Source organism: Kogia breviceps, chromosome 11 (assembly GCF_026419965.1).
Source record: "Kogia breviceps isolate mKogBre1 chromosome 11, mKogBre1 haplotype 1, whole genome shotgun sequence".
NCBI classification, from domain to species: domain Eukaryota; kingdom Metazoa; phylum Chordata; class Mammalia; order Artiodactyla; family Physeteridae; genus Kogia; species Kogia breviceps.
In genome coordinates, this window is record NC_081320.1 from 30,053,865 (window position 1) to 30,078,842 (window position 24,978).

At 48.6% G+C, this 24,978-nt stretch overlaps 1 long non-coding RNA gene across 3 annotated transcripts; it reads left to right on the top strand.

The window, feature by feature from the left end:
- Positions 1–24,622, top strand: LOC136792137 (uncharacterized). 3 transcript variants are annotated; one of them, XR_010835433.1, is made up of 6 exons: positions 1–128; positions 380–701; positions 895–1,004; positions 1,948–2,015; positions 8,812–8,888; positions 24,550–24,622. It is a non-coding gene; the product is annotated as an uncharacterized lncRNA (long non-coding RNA). The 3 variants fall into 3 exon arrangements; XR_010835431.1 differs by lacking the exon at positions 24,550–24,622 and adding an exon at positions 10,218–10,618 and having other exon boundaries at positions 380–712; XR_010835432.1 differs by lacking the exon at positions 8,812–8,888 and having other exon boundaries at positions 380–712.
- Positions 24,623–24,978: the final 356 nt, after the last annotated feature.

A 24,978-nucleotide genomic window follows, 5' to 3' on the forward strand; every position in this document is an offset into this window, starting at 1 on the left:
GTCGTGCGTCCTCAGCCCCGCACCTGACGCGCGTGCGTTTGGTGGACGCGGAGGTCTGGGTGCCTGCGAAGTGCGTGGTGTGGCCGGGCGCTGGGGTCCAAGGGGGACTGGCTGGTCGGCGGAAGCCGGTAAGTGCGGGTCCGCAGGCGTCCGGGCGTCATCTTCCGCCTACTCCAGGCAGTGGCGGTCTCGGGTCGCCGCGGCGGAAGGGCGGGGACTGGGCTAGGGGTGAGCCCGGGCTGGGAGCGGCTGCCGTCCGAACGTAGTGTCCGGGCCGGGTCGTCCGTTTCTCAGTGCGGACCCGGGATCCTCAAAGAAAAAGGGAGTGAGGATAAAGGGAATGTAGAGTTGAGGGTTTGTTTTTCCTTTGTTTCCCCAGTGTGGAAAGGAATGGAAGATGTTCACTGCACCTGCACGTGACCCCAAAATTTAGTCGGGAAGCTGGGTGTTTCACCTCCAGTGAAAGCAAGTGGGAGTGATAGGAGAGGCTTGGAAAAAGATCGAGCAGGGGAAGAGAGAGATGTCGGCATCTTCTCTCCCTCCTGCATAAGACCGTTCCAGTATGTAATCGCTGACCTGGAGAAATAATGCTCGAGTACAGAGTACGGGGCAGAGTTCCAGGTGTCACTGTGCACCCAACCCCCACGAGCTTTGTGATTCATCGCAAATGGCCGATCCGGAAGGATGAGTAAACTCCGCAAGTACAGTCGTGGTACAGTATTTGTTGAAGTGCTCAAATTGGACTTGAGCCTGGGTGGGTCTGTCCCTTCAGGAAGCAGCCGTTGGGCTCTTACTTTAAGGGACTCGAGAAGTCTTGTCAGCTCCCAGCAGTAGAAACTTTGATCTTTTAACGCCCCGATCTTCGGCCATTTGTAATACGTGTTTAATTAATAGTCACAGGACATAAGTGACCGTGGTGCTCAATAGTTTGGATAAGATGATTCCACTCCAGAAAAACACGGCTAGCATCAGGAATACCTGTGTTTTGGCTCATGTTGACCATGGTAAGAATCTGTTCCAAATGGCTTATTTTCATTAATTAAGTGCTGCGTCTCCGCATGTGTCAGTGGAGTGATGTTCTGGGCAGATGAGAGTGATGCTTGCTAAGCTGCAAGTCTTATTTCCTTTAAAAGTGTGCTGTGGGAGGAACACAGCTAAGTAATGATTGTTATTCTTCTATGTAGTATATTTTGTTGTCGTTTAAACGAAAAGTTGAGTTTTTAAGTATTTGTATTTTTAAGTATTTTGAAATGGCTTTGTAATATAACACGTCTGTAGCCTTGACATAATAACCTCAGAACCTGTGTTACATGATTCTGCTTAACTCGTGCGATGTTTTTTGTTTTTGTTTTTTTGTGGTACGGGGGTCTCTCAATGTTCTGGCCTCTCCCGTTGCGGAGCACAGGCTCCGGACGCACAGACGCACAAGCTCACGGACCATGGCTCATGGGCCCAGCCGCTCCGCGGCATGTGGGATCTTCCCAGACTGGGGCACGAACCCATGTCCCCTGCATCTGCAGGCGAATTCTCAACCACTGCGCCACAGGGGAAGCCCTGTGAGATGTTTTATATTTTGATTGGTACAGTGGTTTGTCTTATCACTTAAGACTGTGCATTTTGCTCTGTGTAAATTATGCCTCAATTAAAAATATTTTTCGGTCCTTAAAAAAAAATGTTGCTTGACGGATTTTAAAGTGAGGTTGATCCGCAGGGTTGGCAGTACAGATTACAGCACTGTGGAGTGCTGGAATCTGTGTCCTTCCAGATGATGTTTTGTTCAAAGTTCTAATTAACATGCCCGTTGTATCTCACTTCACTTAGTATAGGTAAATAGGAAATATTTACTAAACCAGTTCTATGGTTAGATGTTAAGTTTGTTGATACAATCTACCCACCATACCCTTTAAAAAAAGAAATCGATTTAAATTTTTATTGTTACTTTAACAGGAAAAACTACTGTGGCTGACTCTCTTATATCTAGCAATGGAATCATCTGCAGTCGCCTGGCAGGCAAGGTATGTTCTATTTTATATATACTTGCATTTCAGTAAGTATTAGCAAATCTACAATGTGATGAGTCCTTCGTTGTGTTCTTAAAGATCGAAAAAGTATGAAGTATAGTTCATGCATCTAAGAAACTGCCAGTTCGTTTAGCAAGATAAAATAGATTGTTGAGAAAAAGTTATGTCTAGATTGCTTTATGTTACTTTATATTAATATTTTATAAGTGCAAGAATGAGTTTTTGCAACCAGTCATTTGATAACCTGGCATGACTGTGGAAAATTTCACAGGTGGAAGAGATGCTTCACAGTGGGTAATAATGTGGATAAAATGCATAAAGGCTAATTTGTGGATTGTGCTTCATTTGAGTGGAACGTTTGCCTATACTGAGAGAGAAAAAGGTGCAGGTAGAAAAAATGTATCAGATTACAAAGACCTTGAAGGCTAACCTAAGTACCAGAGAAGGTTTCTGAAGCCTGAGGGTCATGATGAAGATCATTTTTTAGGAAATGAAATGATAGAGACCTTTGTTTTTAACTGTGAACTGAAAGAAATTGGAATAATTTATTTGCAGTAGAAAGGTAGAGATGTTCCTCCTTCAGTGAATTTACAGTATACTCATCTGGATTTATCAGGTGACTGGTAACATAGAGAAGAGGAGATAGAGAAGCAAAACTGAATTTAAAAAGTTAGACCTAAGATACTGAAAGAAGACTTGGGGATTTGAGGCACATTGGGTGAGGAACTGGCCCAAGAAACTGTCTATGGAAGGCTGAAAAACCTGGGTTGAATGAAATAATAAGGTGCTTTTATTTTTCCCAGTTGACAACTGAGAAAAAGTACAATAACTCTAAAGTGAGTAGATGAAAAGAAATAATAAACCATAAATTAATGAAGTAGAAAAGATCAATGACGCCACAATTTGTTCTTCACAATGATTAATACATCTAACAAATATGATACAGTGATGGTGGACACGTCATAATACATTTAAAGAGTGAATCATAATGTAAGCTATGGACTTTAATTAATAATAGTGTATGTGGGCTTCTTTGGTGGTGCAGTGGTTGAGAATCCACCTGCCGATGCAGGGGACACTGGTTCGCACCCCGGTCCGGGAAGATTCCACATGCCGCGGAGCGGCTGGGTCCGTGAGCCATGGCGGCTGAGCCTGAGTGTCCGGAGCCTGTGCTCTGCAATGGGAGAGGCCACAACAGTGAGAGGTCCGCGTGCTGCAAAAAAAAAAAAGTAATAATAATAATAATAATAGTGTATGGATATTGGTTCATACATTGTAACATATACCACACTATACACTAATATAAGATGTAGCTAATAGGGGGAACTGTGTGTGGGAGGGGATGCTTGGGAACCTCTTTACTTTCCAGTCAATTTTTCTTTTTTTTTTTTTTTGTGGTACGCGGGCCGCTCACTGTTGTGGCCTCTCCCGTTGCGGAGCACGGGCTCCGGACGCACAGGCTCACAGGCCACGGCTCACGGGCCCAGCCGCTCTGCGGCATGTGGGATCTTCCCACACCAGCTCACGCACCCGTGGCCCCTGCATCAGCAGGCAGATTATCAAGAGCTGCGCCACCAGGGAAGCCCGTCCGATGTTTACTGAACATCTGCTAATTTCGAGGTATTTTGCTAGCTATGTCAGAAGGTAGAGATTTATACACAGGGCACCAGCCCACTATATAGAGAGCTGATTTGGGGGTTGAGGCAGCACAACATGAGCCAGGGAAAAAGTAGACTCTGAGGGTTGAGAGAGCTGGAGGGTCGGGAAGCTAGTAATGGGTTAAGAAAAGGGCTTTATAACAGTGCTAGAGATGACCCCTGAAGGGTGATTCAAGATGGCAGATGGGGACACACATTTCAAGTGGGAATAGTGTCAGCAAGGGGAGAATGAAATGTATGTGACCAAAGCACGGGACATGAGAGGGGGACAGGGATGCATGGTGCTTAGCTTCTCACAGGCATTGCTTTCATACCACAGCATTGCCTCCTGCTAAGCCCGCGCTTGGTTTCAGACTCCTTCTTAGTTCACGCAGCCACAGCAAAGTGATAGGATTGGGAGTGTGAAATAAAACCTATATACCCTCCTGAAGGTGAGGGAGTAGGAGAGAAAAGTGAAGAGGTAGGCTGGGCTGTATCTTAAAGAGCCCTTCATGCCAGCTAGGCACTAGGATATGGGTTAAGTGCTCCAGCTCTGGAGTTAGACAACCTGAGTTCAAAACTCCATTTCCAGTTACTTGGCCTTTTTGAGCTTCAGTCTGCAGCCTCTGTGTAGTGGAATAAAAACCAAACGCGCCTTATCGCATTGTGAGGATTAAATGATGATAATGAGAAGCCCTTGGCAGGTGCGTGCTTTACCATGAAGATGATCATTGGCATTTATGATTAGGTAATAGGGTGCCATAGGGAGAAGAGAATAAACCAGGGTTGTTGTAATCAAATAGTACATTAGTAAGAATGGTCCGGTGGAAGTGTTTTGGATGGATTGAAAGGCAGAAAAGACGTTAGGTGGCTATTGCCATTGGTATAATAGTTGAAGTGAAGTAGTTACGGGAACTGAAAGGAGAGGCAGTGGATCACTTTGTAAGTGAAGGCAACTGAGACTGAGTTTTGTATACAAATCTGGTGACTAACCCTACCCTATGAGTCTGTGTAATGATGCTGCTCACATTTTGAGGACATGAAGTTTGACAAAAGTATGTTTTTTTGCTTTGTGAGTTAAATCATGCGGCAAGTCAGTGGCATGTGTGTGTACAGCAAATTCCTTTCAAATTTACTATTAAAAAGTATGTTAAGATAATACTATCCTAGAAAACCTGTGATTCATTTATTCATTCAACAGATAATTCATTGAACGTTTCTTACATGCCAAGACTTGTTCTGGTCCTAGGGATACAGTTGTGAATAAAGCAAAGTCCCCGCTTTCTTGACACTTGCATTTTGGGGGGATATATGCTCGCCGTACTTAGAATGTTCCACTCCATTGGAAGCAGGAAAGTGACGCTCTAGGGTTATACGCTGATACGTAATATTTACATGGCAAGCACTTAATACGGTACTAAAGGTTCAAATGGGTACTAGAGTATCGTAAGAATTTCTTTTTATCATTAGAGTAGATTCCTGGGTTTATGTGTGAACATAGATACTAGGTAGCCTTGGTCACTGCAGTGTAGCTGATGCCCTCCATTGACTTGCAAACAGTAGGAGATATGGGTAAATTTCGTGAATGTCTTTGCCAAATGGGTATTTTCTTCCCACAGTTTAACTGGCAAAAGCCAGCTGAGGCCATACATGGGGAAATATGGCAAAAGATAATGTTCCATTGCCTTGTGGTGATGTTTTACCCAGTATATCATTCAGAGGACAAAATGATTGCTGTGCTATCTTTTTGTCATGCTGAGCTATCAAGAGTTTACGTTTATAGGCCTGGACACAGTTATGGATATCTGATGACTGATGCAATCATTACAATAAACTTGATCAAATTCTTTGTCGGACAGATTTGAGTAACTGTAAAAGTTGTTTGTCAGTTTTTTGTGTTTTTTTTTTTTTTTGTGGTACGCAGGCCTCTCACTGTTGTGGCCTCTCCCGTTGTGGAGCACAGGCTCCAGATGCACAGGCTTATGGGCCCAGCCGCTCTGCGGCATGTGGGATCTTCCCACACCAGCTCACGCACCCGTGGCCCCTGCATCAGCAGGCAGATTATCAAGAGCTGCGCCACCAGGGAAGCCCGTCCGATGTTTACTGAACATCTGCTAATTTCGAGGTATTTTGCTAGCTATGTCAGAAGGTAGAGATTTATACACAGGGCACCAGCCCACTATATAGAGAGCTGATTTGGGGGTTGAGGCAGCACAACATGAGCCAGGGAAAAAGTAGACTCTGAGGGTTGAGAGAGCTGGAGGGTCGGGAAGCTAGTAATGGGTTAAGAAAAGGGCTTTATAAGAGTGTTAGAGATGACCCCTGAAGGGTGATTCAAGATGGCAGATGGGGACACACATTTCAAGTGGGAATAATGTCAGCAAGGGGAGAATGAATGTATGTGACCACAGCACGGGACATGAGAGGGGGGCAGGGATGCATGGTGCTTAGCTTCTCACAGGCATTGCTTTCATACCACAGCATTGCCTCCTGCTAAGCCCGCGCTTGGTTTCAGACTCTCTCTTAGTTCATGCAGCCACAGCAAAGTGATAGGATTGGGAGTGTGAAATAAAACCTATATACCCTCCTGAAGGTGAGGGAGTAGGAGAGAAAAGTGAAGAGGTAGGCTGGGCTGTATCTTAAAGAGCCCTTCGTGCCAGCTAGGCACTAGGATATGGGTTAAGTGCTCCAGCTCTGGAGTTAGACAACCTGAGTTCAAAACTCCATTTCCAGTTACTTGGCCTTTTTGAGCTTCAGTCTGCAGCCTCTGTGTAGTGGAATAAAAACCAAACGCGCCTTATCGCATTGTGAGGATTAAATGATGATAATGAGAAGCCCTTGGCAGGTGCGTGCTTTACCATGAAGATGATCATTGGCATTTATGATTAGGTAATAGGGTGCCATAGGGAGAAGAGAATAAACCAGGGTTGTTGTAATCAAATAGTACATTAGTAAGAATGGTCCGGTGGAAGTGTTTTGGATGGATTGAAAGGCAGAAAAGACGTTAGGTGGCTATTGCCATTGGTATAATAGTTGAAGTGAAGTAGTTACGGGAACTGAAAGGAGAGGCAGTGGATCACTTTGTAAGTGAAGGCAACTGAGACTGAGTTTTGTATACAAATCTGGTGACTAACCCTACCCTATGAGTCTGTGTAATGATGCTGCTCACATTTTGAGGACATGAAGTTTGACAAAAGTATGTTTTTTTGCTTTGTGAGTTAAATCATGCGGCAAGTCAGTGGCATGTGTGTGTACAGCAAATTCCTTTCAAATTTACTATTAAAAAGTATGTTAAGATAATACTATCCAGAAAACCTGTGATTCATTTATTCATTCAACAGATAATTCATTGAACGTTTCTTATATGCCAAGACTTGTTCTGGTCCTAGGGATACAGTTGTGAATAAAGCAAAGTCTCTGCTTCCTTGACACTTGCATTTGGGGGGGATATATGCTCGCTGTACTTAGAATGTTCCACTCCATTGCAAGCAGGAAAGTGGCCCTCTAGGGTTATACGCTGTTACGTAATATTTACATGGCAAGCACTTAATACGGTAATAAAGGTTCAAATGGGTACTAGAGTATCGTAAGAATTTCTTTTTATCTTTAGAATAGATTCCCGGCTTTATATTTGAACATAGATACTAGGTAGCCTTGGTCACTGCAGTGCAGCTGATGCCTTCCATTGGCTTGCAAACAGTAGGAGATATGGGTAAATTTCATGAATGTGTTTGCCAAATGGGTATTTTCTTCTGACAGTTTAACTGGCAAAAGCCAGCAATGGCTATATGTGGGGAAGTATGGCAAAAGATAATGTTCCATTGCCTTGTGGTGATGTTTTACCTGCACCTCCACCTGCTTTCCTGTCAGCTACCTCAATTCCATAAACAGCAGCGAGGAGGGTCCTGCTACAGGTTTGTGGCTTGTCTCACAAAGCCATGGTCAGGCAGAATATTCTATTTGAATTCGGTTGTTCAGGTTGCAAAAAAGCCTTACACTACTGGTACTTCTTGAACGGAATCCGAAAATTGGTGTCAGATCATTTCTGTCCTTTCCATTGCTTGTGGTAGGAGATAAGGTAAATGCGGATTAACCACCTGGGAGGTTCTTAACATCTGGAGAAAGAGTATTCCTTTCATGTCAGGAGATACCGTTATAGAGATACATACTATTAAATTTCATATAGCATTTTAATACACGATGGACTTTCTGGAGTTACTTGTTAAGGCAGCAGAGGAGAGCGTTTTGAGTACTCATGGGTGAGCAGAGCCATTGGATAGAGCAGTGGCCTTTGAGTGAGGGTGATTTTGCCCTCACCCTTCCCCCAGCACGTTTGACAATGGCTGGAGACATTTTCCTTGGTCACATCTGGTCGGGGCGGTGCTGCAGGCATCTAGTGGGTAGAGGCCAGGATGGTACCACATATCGTACAAGGCACAGGACAGCCTTTCCCCACCACCCCAAAAGAATGAGCTGGCCCAAAATGTCAATAGTGTGCTATGGAGAAACCTTGGATAGAGGCTGAGGACTGAAGAGAGGCTGAGGTTGTCCGATGTACTCTCACGTCAGGTAGTCAGTCACATTTGCCAGACTGTTGTGTGGCCCTGCCCCTTTCCCAGAATCTGTAGCAGGCACGTTGATGCCAATGCTTGTCATGTCCTTGGGGTGCGAAACCCTTGGGGGCTCCTGAAAGTCCTAAACACAGGAAGGAGTGATTTAGGAGGGTGACGTGGGAGCAGAGAACTTTAGGAAGAACAACATTGTCCTCATGTGTTTGGGAAATGTGCCAGATGGAAAAGAGATGAGGTGTGCCCTGGGGTGTCCCATTCCAAAAGGCAGACTGGGACTGATGCGTGCCAGGGAGTCAGATTGTGAATTTGATATAGACTGCTGTAGCAACGAGCAATGCCTTGATCTGTCTAGAGAGTGCTGTGTTGTCTGTCACTGCAGAGTTCGTGTATAGGCTGATGCCCACTGATTGGTGATATGATAGAGGGTGGCTGATATAAAGGATGCTCTTAAGATATTGTGATTCTACCCTACTTTTACGATTGTTTCCCAGGATTCGGAGCTCCTCGTTCGTGAGCTGCAGAGCTCCTTGGATGTCTGCTCTGACATGTTTCATCCATTGACATGTGCCACTCGTTTTTTAGGTACAAAACAAAGAATGGCTTTGCACAAAGCCCGAAGGGATACTCTGAAAGAATGATGGGAAAGGAATAATGCATAGGTATGTATTTGCATTTACTTTCTCCAAATATTTGAGACAGGGTAGCTGGTCAGTGGCTGCTTTCTCGTGCTCGAGCCCTTACAATGTGATCACCTCAGAATGTTACAGGGATTGGAGCCTGTCGGAGCCTGTCTCTGCCCATGGCCCCTAGTTTCTTCTTGTCATGGCTGTAGATACTGTGTAAGACCCTTGTCTTTTCCTCCTGCTCACAGCAGACATTGAGTAACATCTAGCTGTTACTGACATGCGTATTTCACAGTATAGTACTTTAGAAATGAGAAAGGTTTACTTATTGTGGAAACCAGTGTCGGCACCTGGCAGTGTTAGTGTCACTTGGTATTGTGTTTCCCACAGCTGCCATCGTAACTGTCATTGCCTGGTGACTCCCTAGGGTTTGAAAAGAATTCTTCCTTGGATCTTAGGTGATAGTGGTACATTCCTTCATTCATTTATTCGTTCAGGAACTTTTCTCAGCACCATGTATGTGCCATTTACTTTTCACATGTACAGTGAACGACACAGACAAAATTCCTGCCCCAGTGAACTGTATATTGTGATGTAATTGGCTTACGGTGAGGCCTGGCCATTGGTAGCGTTTAAAATCTCTCCAGATGATTCTCATGTACAGCGAGGTTTGGGAATCACAGTTATCGATGAAGCACTTTGGGAATTGCAAAGGCACTACAGAAATAAAAAGTGGCTATTGGTATTCCTTCACTATTCCTGCATTTTTCCTGCCTGCATCAGGACTGTTGTGCAAGTGCTGATCATTTTCTTTTCAGCCCTTTTCGCTGTTTGCCTAGACCCTTTATCCCTGTTTCTAGCTTAACACCCTACCTCCTTCTTGTCTTTCAACCTGCCATCCATCATCAGTTTGGGATTTATCCTAAACTTGGTCGGAAGCCATTGCAGGGTATAAACAGAGAAGTGGTGTTAGCAGAGATGCCTTTTTCAGACACCATACTGGCTACTGTAATAGAATGCAAAGCAGGGGACGGGAGTAGATTTGGGAAGACTCATTAGGAGACTGGCTTTGTGCACAGTGGTGGCCTTGGAGAATGGAGTAAAGGAGGCGGGTTAGAGTCATAATTGGAAGGTTACTCATGGCTTGGAGGTGAATAGGAGTTAGTGATAAATTGGTTATGGGGAATATGGATTAAGGATGTATAATTGGGTAAATGGAGGTGCTACTTAGTGCAATGGGAAAAATATTCTGCCCACATATTGGCCTGATAAACACCTTCTCACCCTTTAGACCTTGAATCAGAGATTCTTTCTTGTGTTATTATATTTTATTTTATTTCATTTTTTTTTGGTCTTTGATGCCAGCTTGCAGGATCTTAGTTCCCCAACCACGGAGTGAACCCAGGCCGCCTGAACTGGAGGCACAGGGTCGTAACCACTGGACCACTGGGGAATTCCCAGCAGAGTTTTTTTTATTTCTTTTTTTTAAATATAAGTTTTAATTACTTGATGAATTAATTTTTGGTTGCGTTGGGTCTTCGTTGCCACGCGTGTGCTTTCTTTAGCTGTAGCGAGCAGGGGCTACTTCTCGTTGCGGTGCACGGGCTTCTCACTTCAGTGGCTTCTCATGTTGCGGAGCACGGGCTCTATGCACGCAGACTTCAGTAGTTGTGGTGCATGGGCTCAGTAGTGGTGGCTCGCAGGCTTAGTTGCTCCGCGGCATGTGGGATTTTCCCGGACCAGGAAGCAAACCCATGTCGTCAGCATTGGCAGGCGGATTGATTTTTTGTTTTTAAACATCTTTGTTGGAGTATAATTGCTTTACAGTGGTGTGTTAGTTTCTGCTGTGTAACAGAGTGAATCAGCTATATGCATACCTGTATCCCCATATCCCCTCCCTCTTGCATTTCCCTCCCACCCTCCTGATCCCACCCCTCTAGGTGGTCGCAAGGCACTGAGCTGAACTCCCTGTGCTATGCAGCTGCTTCCCACTAGCTAGCTATTTTACATTTGGTATTGTATATATGTCAATGCTACTCTCTTATTTCGTCCCAGCTTACCTTTCCCCCTCCCCGTGTCCTCAAGTTCATTTTCTATCTGCGTCTTTATTCTTGCCCTGCCTGTAGGTTCATGAGAACCTTTTTATAAAATAGATTCCATATATATGTGGTAGCGTATGGTATTGGTTTTTTTCTTTCTGACTTACTTCACTCTGTATGACAAACTGTAGATATATCCACCGCACCTCACTACAAATAGGTCAGTTTCATTTCTTTTATGGCTGAGTAATATTCTTTTGTATGTATGTGCCACATCTTCGTTATCTATTCGTTGGTAGATGGACACTTAGGTGGTTTCCATGTCTTGGCTATTGTAAGTAGTGCTGGCAGGCGGATTGTGACCCACTGAGCCACCAGGGAAGTCCCCAGAGACTGTTTCTTAAGGGAGGCCCTCCTCAAGCCCCATCAGTCTCTTCCCTGCTGACAGAGACTCCCACGGAGTTACTGGAGCCCACTTGCGTTTGTCCATACCCTCGGTAGAGGACGTGGCAGTGACCAGGTGTCGGAGGAGAACCGGGAGCCGCCGCTGCTGCAGCAAAGAAAATCAGAAGTGATCAGTCACTTCGGCTGTACACAGTCTCCTGGCAGGATTTCCCTCTCTCAAGTCTCTCCCAGTTTCTGGCCGAAGACCTTTCATCTCCTGGACATCCAAAACACAGCCTTGGCCCATCACCTCTCTGAGTCCCTGGAGAAGGGAAACTGGCTGCAAAGGCAATTCCTAGAGCCTACGGCTGCAGCCGATGAGGAAGTCTCTTGACCGTTTCCAGGGAAAACGGTAGAGCCCGAGAGTCATCGCGCTCATGATCCTCTCCATCTCTCCCTTCCACAACAGAGAAAACATTTCTTGCAGCCTGTCACTTCTGAGGCTTTCATGCAAATGCCTGTCAAGGCTTGAAGAGAATACTCTAATCTAACTTGGTTAAGAACCCCTCCCACGTTAGGCTCCGCTCCTGGGCCCCATTTATACTGCCTGTCTCAGCCACACTGAACTCTCGCCCTCGGATACTTGTATCTAGAGTAGAACAAGGCCGAATACTGAGGCAGAGTGATCCGGAGACTCAGAACCGGGTTCTGGGTACCAAATCTCGGCTCACATCAACCCAGCCTCCTGGGACACCATCTCCTCAGCCCTCCAGTCTCACTAGCACTTCCTCACCCCCCTTGGTTCTTCCGGCCTTCCCACGAAGAGGGCACCACCCTCTCCCCTAGTACTCAGCAGCTCCGTATGGGATGTGTCTGAGGGGACCCGTATATAGATGTCGTCTACATGAGAGCACAGAGGTGCCTGGGTTTGAAGGTGCGGTTCCAGAGTGGCCCTCTTCCTCAAACTGCTCCATTTACCATCTGCCAACAAAAAATGCCCTTGTCTTTTGCTAAGGGGCCAATGAGGAAAAGATGTGAATGGAAGCATCCTGTAGCCCAAGGCGTTAGGCTCCCTTTATAAAGATCAGGAGCTTCCTGCACACTAGTCCAGGGATGAGCTTTCTGTCATCCTCAGCAGTGAGCACGGTGGGATCCTGAAGGTGTCTCAGGTCACTGGCATCACGTACATCTGGGAAAGCACTCAGGTGTACGTACTGGGCAAGACCCACAGAAACATGTGGCAGCCCGGTGAGGTTGTGTGTACCCCATGCCTCTTGCACAGATGCCCGGTCTGGGTGTACCTCGTGCACTGCCCAGCCAGGGAACAGAGAACAGGTTTGAGTAGATATAGAGGATCTGGTAAGACATCCTCTCTCAGGCCACCAAAGAGAATGGTATCTGGTGAAGAACCGGCAGGGAAGTTTCTCTGAGGGGAGCGTGTTTCCACAGTTAAACTGCCGTGGAATCTGTGAGGTCATATAAGGAACCCTCGACTTGAGGGGCAGGCTTCAGCAGGAGGGGCAGTTCTGTGGAGGAGAGCAGGGTGGAGGCAGAGGCACTCTGCCTGGCCCCTCACACCTGGGCCTCCCCACCCATGCCCTGCTGTAGTCGACACCCCACGTGGGGCGTGCCGGTGGGCTGGAACAGCCCCAGGGGCCCGGGAGGGCAAGAGAGACCCACATCCTGAGATTGGCTTGAGAGGCATGATGAACGTTGAAAGAGACAGCTAGGTTGTACGGCCCTGACCCTAAGAGGCAGAGATTTGTGTGGACTGGGGAATCAGGGAAGGCTCCTCGGCAGTGGGCCTGAAGGACAAGTGACGTTTGGACCCATGGGGAGGAGAGGGAAGGCATTCCAGCTTGGAAGAGTAAAAGCAAAGACACACTCTTCTCGACCTTGTCCTGCCCCAAATATAAGTTCATAGCACCCTGCCATTTTCATGCCTGAGGCCTCAAGAAGACCCAGAGGTGAAGGGGCCTGCCCAGTGTTACACAGGGAGTGGAGAGGTGTTGTGCTCGATGGTTAGGTTCAGGTTGGGGCCCCGGATTTACAGCTGATAGGAACGTGAGGACAAGCTCATGCCGTTTCAAACATTTCCAAGTGTTGACTGAGAGAGACGTCAAAGGTGCAAAATAGGGGTGCTGAATGACCTCACCAAGTGGGAATGGTGGGCCCATTTTAATACGAAATTCGAAGCGAGTTCGTGACACAAGGACATCACAGGAAATGGCAGCATAGTCATGACACTCCCCCCTCCCCTAGAAGTAAAAATCACTAGAGTCCTCTCTCTCTCCTCCGTGAAAGGATGAGATAAAGGGCTCAGCAGCAGCCCCCGTGAAGGACGTGGTCGACACCGCGAAGAGGTGTCACTGAGACGGTTTGGTCCGACTCGGAGAAGGAAAGAGACAACTCTGCCCTTGGCCTGGTCAGGCCCACAGAAGGGAACCCCATTTGGGGCAGCCGTTGATAGTGCGGCAGTGTGAGAGAACCTTCTTCAGGAGGGGACTCCCTGTTGCAGACCTTGCAAAAGCCCACACGGGACATTCGTTTACTGGGGCTGTTGCACAGGGCGTGCGCCCGGAGGTGGGGCCACCGTGCTTGCGAATCACAGCACCTCGTAATCGTTAGCTGAGTGAACGCTGCAATCGCCGGAGCTTGGGTCTGGAGCAACCGAGATTCTTGGTCCGACTCTTCCAGAGCGCGCTTTCTCTTGGGAGCTCGTCTGGGGCCTGGCTTCTCTGCTTGGGCCTTTGCTGGCATGGCCAAAGGAGCATCCCCGTGGGCCCGGTAGCCACCAAGCAGGCAGTCTGTCTCCCCGTGCCAGGCCAACTGCGTTCCTCCACACCCTCGGTAGAGGACGTGGCAGTGACCAGGTGTCGGAGGAGAACCGGGAGCCGCCACTGCTGCAGCAAAGAAAATCAGAAGTGATCAGTCACTTCTGCTGTGCACAGTCTCCTGCCAGCATCTCCCTCTCTCAAGTCTCTCCCAGTTTCTGGCTGAAGACCTTTAATCTACTTGACAACCCAAACACAGCCTTTGCCCATCACCTCTAGGAGTCCCTAGAGAAGGGACACTGGCTGCAAGAGCAATTCCTAGAGCCTACGGCTGCAGCCGATGAGGAAGTCTCTTGACCGTTTCCAGGGAAAATGGTAGAGCCCGAGAGTCATCGCGCTCATGATCCTCTCCATCTCTCCCTTCCACAACAGAGAAAACATTTCTTGCAGCCTGTCACTTCTAAGGCTTTCATGCAAATGCCTGTCAAGGCTTGGAAGAGAATACTCTAATCTAACTTGGTTAAGAACCCCTCCCACGTTGGGCTCCGCTCCTGTGCCCCATTTATACTGCTTGTCTCAGCCACACTGAACTCTCGCCCTCGGATACTTGTATCTAGAGTAGAACAAGGCCGAATACTGAGGCAGAGTGATCCGGAGACTCAGAACCGGGTTCTGGGTACCAAATCTCGGCTCACATCAACCCAGCCTCCTGGGACACCATCTCCTCAGCCCTCCAGTCTCACTAGCACTTCCTCACCCCCCTTGGTTCTTCCGGCCTTCCCACGAAGAGGGCACCACCCTCTCCCCTAGTACTCAGCAGCTCCGTATGGGATGTGTCTGAGGGGACCCGTATATAGATGTCGTCTACATGAGAGCACAGAGGTGCCTGGGTTTGAAGGTGCGGTTCCAGAGTGGCCCTCTTCCTCAAACTGCTCCATTTACCATCTGCCAACAAAAAATGCCCTTGTCTTTTGCTAAGGGGCCAATCAGGAAAGGGTGTGAATGGAAGCATCCTGTAGCCCAAGGCGTTAGGCTCCCTTTATAAAGATCAGGAGCTTCCTGCACACTAGTCCAGGGATGAGCTTTCTGTCATCCTCAGCAGTGAGCACTGTGGGATCCTGAAGGTGTCCCAGGTCACTGGTATTACTTACATCTGGGAAAGCACTCAGGTGTACGTACTGGGCAAGAGCCACAGACACACGTGGCAGCCAGGTGAGGTTGTGTGTACCCCACGCCTCTTCCGCAGGTGCCCGGTCTCGCTGTTTCTCCTGCACCGCCCAGCCAGGGAACAGAGCACAGGTGGGAATACATGTAGAGGATCCGGTCACACATTCTCTCGCAGACAACCAAAGAGATTGGTCTCTGGTGGAGAACCGGTAGGGAAGTTTCCCTGAGGGCAGCAAAGTTTGTTTGCACAGTTACACTGCCATGGAAACTGTGGAATGCCGGTGAGGTCCTCACTAGCCAGTGAGGTCATCCTATGGAACCTGTGACTTGGGGGTCAGGCTTGAGGAGGAGGGGCAGTTCTGTGGAGGAGAGCAGGGTGGAGGCAGAGGTACTCTGCCTGGGCCCTCACACCGGGGCCTCCCCACCCATGCCCTAGTCTAGTAGACACCCCACGTGGGGCATGCCGGTGGGCTGGCACAGCCCCAGGGGCCACAGGAGGGCAAGAGAGACCCACATCCTGAGATCGGCTTGAGAGGCAAGATGAACGTTAGGAGGCAGCTGCTAGGTTGTATGGCACTGACCCTAAGAGGCAGAGATTTGTGTGGACTGGGGAATCAGGGAAGGCTCCTTGGCAGTGGGCCTGAAGGACAAGTGACATATGGACCCATGGGGAAGAGAGGGCAGACATTCCATTTTGGAAGAATAAAAGCAGAGACACACTCTTCTCGACCTTGTCCTGCCCCAAATATAAATTCATAGAACCCTCACATTTTAACACCCGAGGGCTTAAAAAACCCTAGAGGTGAAGGGGCCTCCCCAGTGTTAACACAGGTCGTGGAGAGGTGTTGCGCTCAATGGTTAGGTTCATGTTGGGCCCCCGGATTCCCAGCTGATAGGAACGTGAGGACAAACTCATGCCGTTTCAAACATTTCCAAGTGTTGACTGAGAGAGACGTCAAAGGTGCAAAATGGGGGTGCTGAATGACCTCACCAAGTGGGAATGGTGGGCCCATTTTAATACGAAATTCGAAGCGAGTTCGTGACACAAGGACATCACAGGAAATGGCAGCATAGTCATGACACTCCCCTCTCCCCTAGAAGTAAAAATCACTAGAGTCCTCTCTCTCCTCCGTGAAAGGATGAGATAAAGGGCTCAGCAGCAGCCCCTGTGAAGGACGTGGTCGACACCGCGAAGAGGTGTCACTGAGACGGTTTGGTCCGACTCGGAGAAGGAAAGAGACAACTCTGCCCTTGGCCTGGTCAGGCCCACAGGAGGGAACCCCATTTGGGGCAGCCGTTGATAGTGTGGCAGTGTGAGAGAACCTTCTTCAGGAGGGGACTCCCTGTTGCTGACCTTGCAAAAACCCACACGGGACATTCGTTTACTGGGGCTGTTGCACAGGGGGTGCGCCCGGAGGTGGGGCCACTGTGCTTGCGAATCACAGCACCTCGTAATCGTTAGCTGAGTGAACGCTGCAATCGCCGGAGCTTGGGTCTGGAGCAACCGAGATTCTTGGTCCGACTCTTCCGGAGCGCGCTTTCTCTTGGGAGCTCGTCTGGGGCCTGGCTTCTCTGCTTCGGCCTTTGCTGGCATGGCCAAAGGAGCATCCCCGTGGGCCCGGTAGCCACCAAGCAGGCAGTCTGTCTCCCTGTGCCAGCCCAACTGCGTTCCTCCACACCTCGGTAGAGGACATGGCAGTGACCAGGTGTCGGAGGAGAACCGGGAGCCGCCGCTGCTGCAGCAAAGAAAATCAGAAGTGATCAGTCACTTCTGCTGTGCACAGTCTCCTGCCAGCATCTCCCTCTCTCAAGTCTCTCCCAGTTTCTGGCTGAAGACCTTTAATCTACTTGACAACCCAAACACAGCCTTGGCCCATCACCTCTAGGAGTCCTTAGAGAAGGGACACTGGCTGCAAGAGCAATTCCTAGAGCCTACGGCTGCAGCCGATGAGGAAGTCTCTTGACCGTTTCCAGGGAAAACGGTAGAGCCCGAGAGTCATCGCGCTCATGATCCTCTCCATCTCTCCCTTCCACAACAGAGAAAACATTTCTTGCAGCCTGTCACTTCTGAGGCTTTCATGCAAATGCCTGTCAAGGCTTGGAAGAGAATACTCTAATCTAACTTGGTTAAGAACCCCTCCCACGTTAGGCTCCGCTCCTGGGCCCCATTTATACTGCTTGTCTCAGCCACACTGAACTCTTGCCCTCGGATACTTGTATCTAGAGTAGAACAAGGCCGAATACTGAGGCAGAGTGATCCGGAGACTCAGAACCGGGTTCTGGGTACCAAGTCTCGGCTCACATCAACCCAGCCTCCTGGGACACCATCTCCTCAGCCCTCCAGTCTCACTAGCACTTCCTCACCCCCCTTGGTTCTTCCGGCCTTCCCACGAAGAGGGCACCACCCTCTCCCCTAGTACTCAGCAGCTCCGTATGGGATGTGTCTGAGGGGACCCTTATATAGATGTCGTCTACATGAGAGCACAGAGGTGCCTGGGTTTGAAGGTGCGGTTCCAGAGTGGCCCTCTTCCTCAAACTGCTCCATTTACCATCTGCCAACAAAAAATGCCCTTGTCTTTTGCTAAGGGGCCAATGAGGAAAAGATGTGAATGGAAGCATCCTGTAGCCCAAGGCGTTAGGCTCCCTTTATAAAGATCAGGAGCTTCCTGCACACTAGTCCAGGGATGAGCTTTCTGTCATCCTCAGCAGTGAGCACGGTGGGATCCTGAAGGTGTCTCAGGTCACTGGCATCACGTACATCTGGGAAAGCACTCAGGTGTATGTACTGGGCAAGACCCACAGAAACATGTGGCAGCCCGGTGAGGTTGTGTGTACCCCATGCCTCTTGCACAGATGCCTGGTCTGGGTGTACCTCGTGCACTGCCCAGCCAGGGAACAGAGAACAGGTTTGAGTAGATATAGAGGATCTGGTAAGACATCCTCTCTCAGGCCACCAAAGAGAATGGTATCTGGTGAAGAACCGGCAGGGAAGTTTCTCTGAGGGGAGCGTGTTTCCACAGTTAAACTGCCGTGGAATCTGTGGAATTCCGGTGAGGTCATATAAGGAACCATCGGCTTGAGGGGCAGGCTTCAGCAGGAGGGGCAGTTCTGTGGAGGAGAGCAGGGTGGAGGCAGAGGCACTCTGCCTGGCCCCTCACACCTGGGCCTCCCCACCCATGCCCTGCTGTAGTCGACACCCCACGTGGGGCGTGCCGGTGGGCTGGAACAGCCCCAGGGGCCACGGGAGGGCAAGAGAGAACCACATCCTGAGATTGGCTTGAGAGGCAAAATGAACGTTGAAAGAGACAGCTAGGTTGTACGGCCCTGACCCTAAGAGGCAGAGATTTGTGTGGACTGGGGAATCAGGGAAGGCTCCTCGGCAGTGGGCCTGAAGGACAAGTGACGTTTGGACCCATGGGGAGGAGAGGGAAGGCATTCCAGCTTGGAAGAGTAAAAGCAAAGACACACTCTTCTCGACCTTGTCCTGCCCCAAATATAAGTTCATAGCACCCTGCCATTTTCATGCCTGAGGCCTCAAGAAGACCCAGAGGTGAAGGGGCCTGCCCAGTGTTACACAGGGAGTGGAGAGGTGTTGTGCTCGATGGTTAGGTTCAGGTTGGGGCCCCGGATTTACAGCTGATAGGAACGTGAGGACAAGCTCATGCCGTTTCAAACATTTCCAAGTGTTGACTGAGAGAGACGTCAAAGGTGCAAAATAGGGGTGCTGAATGACCTCACCAAATGGGAATGGTGGGCCCATTTTAATACGAAATTCGAAGCGAGTTCGTGACACAAGGACATCACAGGAAATGGCAGCATAGTCATGACACTCCCCTCTCCCCTAGAAGTAAAAATCACTAGAGTCCTCTCTCTCTCCTCCGTGAAAGGATGAGATAAAGGGCTCAGCAGCAGCCCCCGTGAAGGACGTGGTCGACACCGCGAAGAGGTGTCACTGAGACAGTTTGGTCCGACTCGGAGAAGGAAAGAGACAACTCTGCCCTTGGCCTGGTCAGGCCCACAGGAGGGAACCCCATTTGGGGCAGCCGTTGATAGTGTGGCAGTGTGAGAGAACCTTCTTCAGGAGGGGACTCCCTGTTGCCGACCTTGCAAAAGCCCACACGGCACATTCGTTTACTGGGGCTGTTGCACAGGGGGTTTGCCCGGGAGGTAGAGACTGCTTGGACTACCATTTTAGAAGTTGGGCCACCCTGGTTGAGAAGCACAGCACCTTGTACTCCTAAAGTGCTTGAATCAGCGGGTGCCCGTTAGGACAGACAAAGTCAGGCCTCATTGGAGCAGACTGCCTTTGGGAGTGGTAGAAGGTGAAGTGTGAAGGGGAATGCTCTGGAGGAGGTTTGTCGTGGCAGGTGGGCCAGCATGAGACCATTCAGCTTCTCCAAGGCTCCAGAGATGACTTGGCTGGGAGCATCCCTGTGATGTGGTGCGGGGACTCCAACCTTAACAGGACCTGGCTGGGCATCTGGGGGAGGCGGAATAAACGGTTTCTTAACTTCGGAGAGTGAGAGACTCACCTGGGGAGTTCCGCAAAAGCACTTTAAAAGACTTGTACCTGGATTCTTGAGACAACCCTCAGAAAACTTATCTAGATGTGGAGTAGGGCTCAGGAAGCTGCAACTTTGTGTGTGTGTGTGTGTGGTACGTGGGCCTCTCACTGTTGTGGCCTCTCCCGTTGCGAAGCACAGGCTCCGGACGCGCAGGCTCAGCGGCCGTGGCTCACGGGCCCAGCCACCCCGCGGCATGTGGGATCTTCCCGGACCAGGGCATGAACCCGTGTCCCCTGCATCGGCAGGCGGACTCTCAACCGCCGCGCCACTAGGGAAGCCCCAAGCTGCACTTTTAATAAGCTTCCTGGGCAGTCCCACCACACTGGTCCATGGATAGAGTGACCAAATTATTGTGTCTTCTGGGTTGCTTTGGGGAGTCAAAGTGGGCAATATTAAAACTGCAGGAGGCATACATATGAACAGGGAATATTGAAGGCAAACAGAGGGGTATAATTATTCTATGCATGAATCAGATTTGAGAAAAGCTAGCCTGGTGGTTAAAGAACACAACCCTTAGGACAGACAGCTCAGATTCTGTCCTACTTACTTGTGTCATTTTGACCAAGTTCTTTTCTCCTTCTGACTGTTTCTTCATATGGAAAAGAGCTATGGCTGTACATTTAGCACAATATTCTCTTTTGGCAAATTTGCTCTGGGTCCATTTCTGTTCTCTTCAACTTAATCCTTTCCAGTGTGCAAGCATTTTTAAGTCGTCTGATGAAGTATTACATTTGACTTTCAACTGTTCATTACTTTGGGCAAAGCTTCTATAGTGCTGCAGAGACTAGAACCTATGCAGAGATAGTGAGAGGATGCTATAAGCTTATTCTGCCGGTTTATAAAAAAGTTTAATCTTTTCTCCTCTTCCTCCACCTGCCACCAAGAGATGAGAAAGAAGGCAGAGCCTGGAAATGCACAGCAAGCAATACTTCTGTGTCAGTTTGACTTTATTCCTCTGCCAGTACTTCCCAGAGACATTTCACCAAAAGTGCCTAAGCTTGCCATGGCCCTTGTGAACAAAAGTTCTCTCTATTGCTAGTCACATCCCTTTATCCTTCTCCCGGGGGCTTAATGGATGTTTGGGGGCAGGAAATAAAATTTAATACAGTGAAGTGTATATTCTTATTTAGTTGGGTTGGGGTGAGGCTTGGTCATTGGTAGTTTTTAAAATCTCTCCAGATGATTCTAATGTACAGCTAGGTTTGAGAATCACAGTTATAAATGAAGCACTTTGGGAATTGCAAAGGCATTGCAGAAATCAAAAGTGGCTATTGGTATGCCTTCACTACTCCTGCATTTTCCTGCGTGCATCAGGACTGTTGTACAAGTGCTGATCATTTTCTTTTCAGCCCTTTTCGCTGTTTGCCTAGACCCTTCATCCCTCTTTCTAACCTGACACCCTCCCTACCTCCTTCTTGTCTTTCAGCCTGCAGTCCATCAACTGTTTGGGATTTATCCTAAACTTGGTGGGAAGCCATTGCAGGGTATAAAGAGAGAAGTGGGGTTGGCAGAGATGCCTTTTTCAGACACCATACGGGCTAGTGTAAGAGAATGGCTAGGAGGGGGCAGGACTGGATTTGGGGAGATTCATTAGGAGACTGGCTTTGTGCACAGTGGTGGCCTTGGAGATAGAGTAAAGCAGGCAGGTTAGAGTCGAATTTGGAAGGTTTGTGATGGCTTGGAGGTGAATAGTAGTTAGTGATGAATTGGATGTGGGGAATGTGGGTTAAGGGTGTGTAATTGTTAAATGGAGGTGCTACTTACTGAAATGGGAAAAATTTTCTCCTCACATATTGGCGTGATAAACACTTTCTCACCCTTTAGACCTTGAATCAGAGATTCTTTCTTGTTTTATTTTATTTTATTTCATTTTTATCTGGGCTGCGATGCCAGCTTGCAGAATCTCAGTTCCCCAACGAGGGATTGAACCCTGGCCCCCTGAAGTGGAGGCACGGGGTCCTAACCACTAGACCACCGGACCACCGGGGAATTCCCAGCAGAGATTTTTTTTCTTTCTTTTCTTTCTTTTTTTAATATAAGTTTTAATTAATTGATTAATTATTTATTTATTTTTGGTTGCGTTGGGTCTTCGTTGCCACGCGTGTGCTTTCTGTAGTTGTGGCGAGCAGGGGCTGCTCTTCATTGCGGTGCACGGGCTTCTCAGTGCAGTGGCTTCTCATGTTGCGGAGCACGGGTTCTATGCGCGTGGACTTCAGTAGTCGTGGCGCATGGGCTCGGTAGCGGTGGCTCGCGGGCTTAGTTGCTCTGCGGCATGTGGGATCTTCCTAGACCAGGGAGCAAACCCATGTCCCCTGCCTTGGCAGGCAGCTTCCTTTTTTGTTTTTGTTTTTAAACATCTCTATTGGAATATAATTGCTTTACAACGGTGTGTCAGTTTCTGCTGTATAACAAAGTGAATCAGCTATATGCATGCCTATATCCCCATATCCCCTCCCTCTTGCATCTCCCTCCCACCCGCCTGATCCCACCCCTCTAGGTGGTCACAAGGCACTGAGCTGAACTCCCTGTGCTGTGCAGCTGCTTCCCACTAGCTAGCTGTTTTACATTTGGTATTGTATATATGTCAATGCTACTGTTTTACTTCGTCCCAGCTTACCCTTCCCCCTCTCCGTGTCCTCAAGTCCATTCTCTACGTCTGCGTCTTTATTCCTGCCCTGCCCCTGGGTTCAACAGAACCTTTTTTTTTTCTTTTTAAGATTCCATATACATGTGTTAGCATACGATATTTGTTGTTCTTTTTCTGACTTACTTCACTCTGTATGACAGACTCTAGGTCTATCCACCTCACTACAAATAGCTCAGTTTCATTTCTTTTATGGCTGAGTCATAGTCTATTGTATGTATGTGCCACATCTTCTTTATCTATTCGTCTGTCGATGGACACTTAGGTTGCTTCCCGGTCCTGGCTACTGTAAATAGTGCTGGCGGGCAGATTCTGTCCCACTGCGCCACCAGGGAAGTCCCCAGAGATTATTTCTTAAGGGAGGCCCTCCTCAAGCCCCACCAGTCTCTTCCCTGCTGACACAGACTCCCACAGCCTTATGTAACTGCTCCTTCATAGCACCATACACAGTTTTAATTTCACACACATTTGTAAGTTCCCTTTCTATAACCTTCTGTTCTCCTGAACCTTTCCCTCCTGCCTCATCATTTTATCTCCAGTGCCTGCCAGTGCTTGGCATATCTTAGGGGCTCAGTAAGTGTCTGTTGAATCCATAATTGGAGACAGAGGACAAGGCTTAGGAAGGAAGATCAAGGCTTTGTTTACTACATGTTGAGTAGAAGATGCCCTTAAGTCATCCGAGTGGGCATGTGTTTTGCGCAGTTGGTGTGAGGTTGGGATGCCTTTGGAGATGATCATCGCTAATATTTTAAACCATGGGAGTGAATAAATTTGTGAGGGAGGATGTGTGAAATTAGAAGGGAAGAGGGTCCTCGGCTAAGGTGCACCCTCAACATGTGAGGGGAGGAGGTGAAACCAGCAAAAGAGACTGAAAAGCAGGGGTAGGGAGAAAAACTGGAAGAGTGTGTGGTCGACGAACCCAGGGAAGAGAGAGATCACGGAAGAGGGGAGGCTCAACCATGCCATGTGCTGCCAGCCAAACAAGATTGAGGACAGACAGGTCATTGTCTCGTAGGTTGAGCAACTTCGAGATAATTGGTGACTTTAATCAGAGCAGTTTGGGGAGAGTGGCGGAGGGGGAGGCCAGGCCGGAGTAGGCTGAGGAGTAAAGAGTTAGTACCTCTGAGAAGAGCATCCTTGGCAAGCTTTGTGGTTTTTAGAGGGGACCATGTTTGCTTAGAATAAATAAATTAACAGTTATCTCTGGGACATGGGATTTTGATTTTCTTCGTTTTACTCCTGTTGCTCTACCTTCAAATTATCTTTAGAATGTGACCACTTCTCACTACCTCCCCTACTATCTCTCCATCCTGAGCCACCATCATCTCTGACATCGGTGACTGAAGAGCCTTCTCCTAACTGATCTGCCTGTGTCTACCGTGGCCCCCACAGTCTGTTTTTCATCCAGCAGTCACCGTGATCATGGGGAATGTGATCAGTCATGCCACTCCTCTCCTTAAAAGCCTTCACTGGCTCCTATCGTGAAGAGCTAACAAAGCCCGCAGAGCGTTGTTCAAGGCCATTCAGGGTCTGACCACCAGATGGAAAAGAGATGAGGTGTGCCTTGGGGTGTACCATGCCAGAAGGCAGACTGGGACTGATGCGTGCCAGGGAGTCATTCTGAATTTGATATAGACTGCTGTAGCAACGAGCAATGCCTAGATCTGTCTAGAGAGTACCGGGTTGTCTGTCACTGCAATGTTCCTGTATAGGTTGATGCCCACTGATCGGTGATATGATAGAGGGGGGCTGATATAAAGGATGCTCTTAAGATATTGTGATTCGGGCTTCCCTGGTGGCGTAGTGGTTGAGAATCCGCCTGCCAATGCAGGGGACACGGGTTCGTGCCCCGGTCCAGGAAGATCCCACATGCCGCAGAGCGGCTGGGCCCGTGAGCCATGGCCACTGAGCCTGCGCGTCCGGAGCCTGTGCTCCGCAACGGGAGAGGCCACAACAGTGAGAAGCCCGCGTACCACCGAAAACAAAAAAAAAAGATATTGTGATTCTACACTACTTTTACGATTCTTTCCCAGACCTCGGAGCTCCTGGTTCGTGAGCTGCAGAGCTCCTTGGAGGTCTGCTCTGACATGTTTCATTCGTTGACATGTGCCGCTCATTTTTCAGGTACAAAACAAAGAATCGCTTTGCACAAAGCCCGAAGGGATACACTGAAAGAGTTATCAGAAAAGAATAATACATAGGTATGTATTTGCATTGACTTTCTCCAAATATTTGAGACAGGGTAGCTGGTTAGTGGCTGCTTTCTTGTGCTCGAGCCCTTACAATGTGATCACCTTGGAATGTCATAGGGATTGGAGCCTGTCGGAGCCTGTCTGTCTCTGCCCATGGCCCCTAGTTTCTTCTTGTCATGGCTTTAGATACTGTGTAAGGCCCTTGTCTAGGCACATGGCTTCGGTAGTTGCAGCACGTGGGCTCAGTAGTTGTGGTGCACGGGCGTAGTTGCTTCGTGGCATGGCATGTTGGATCTTCCCGGACCAGGGCTCGAACCCGTGTCACCTGCTTTGGCAGGTGGGTTCTTAACCACTGCGCCAC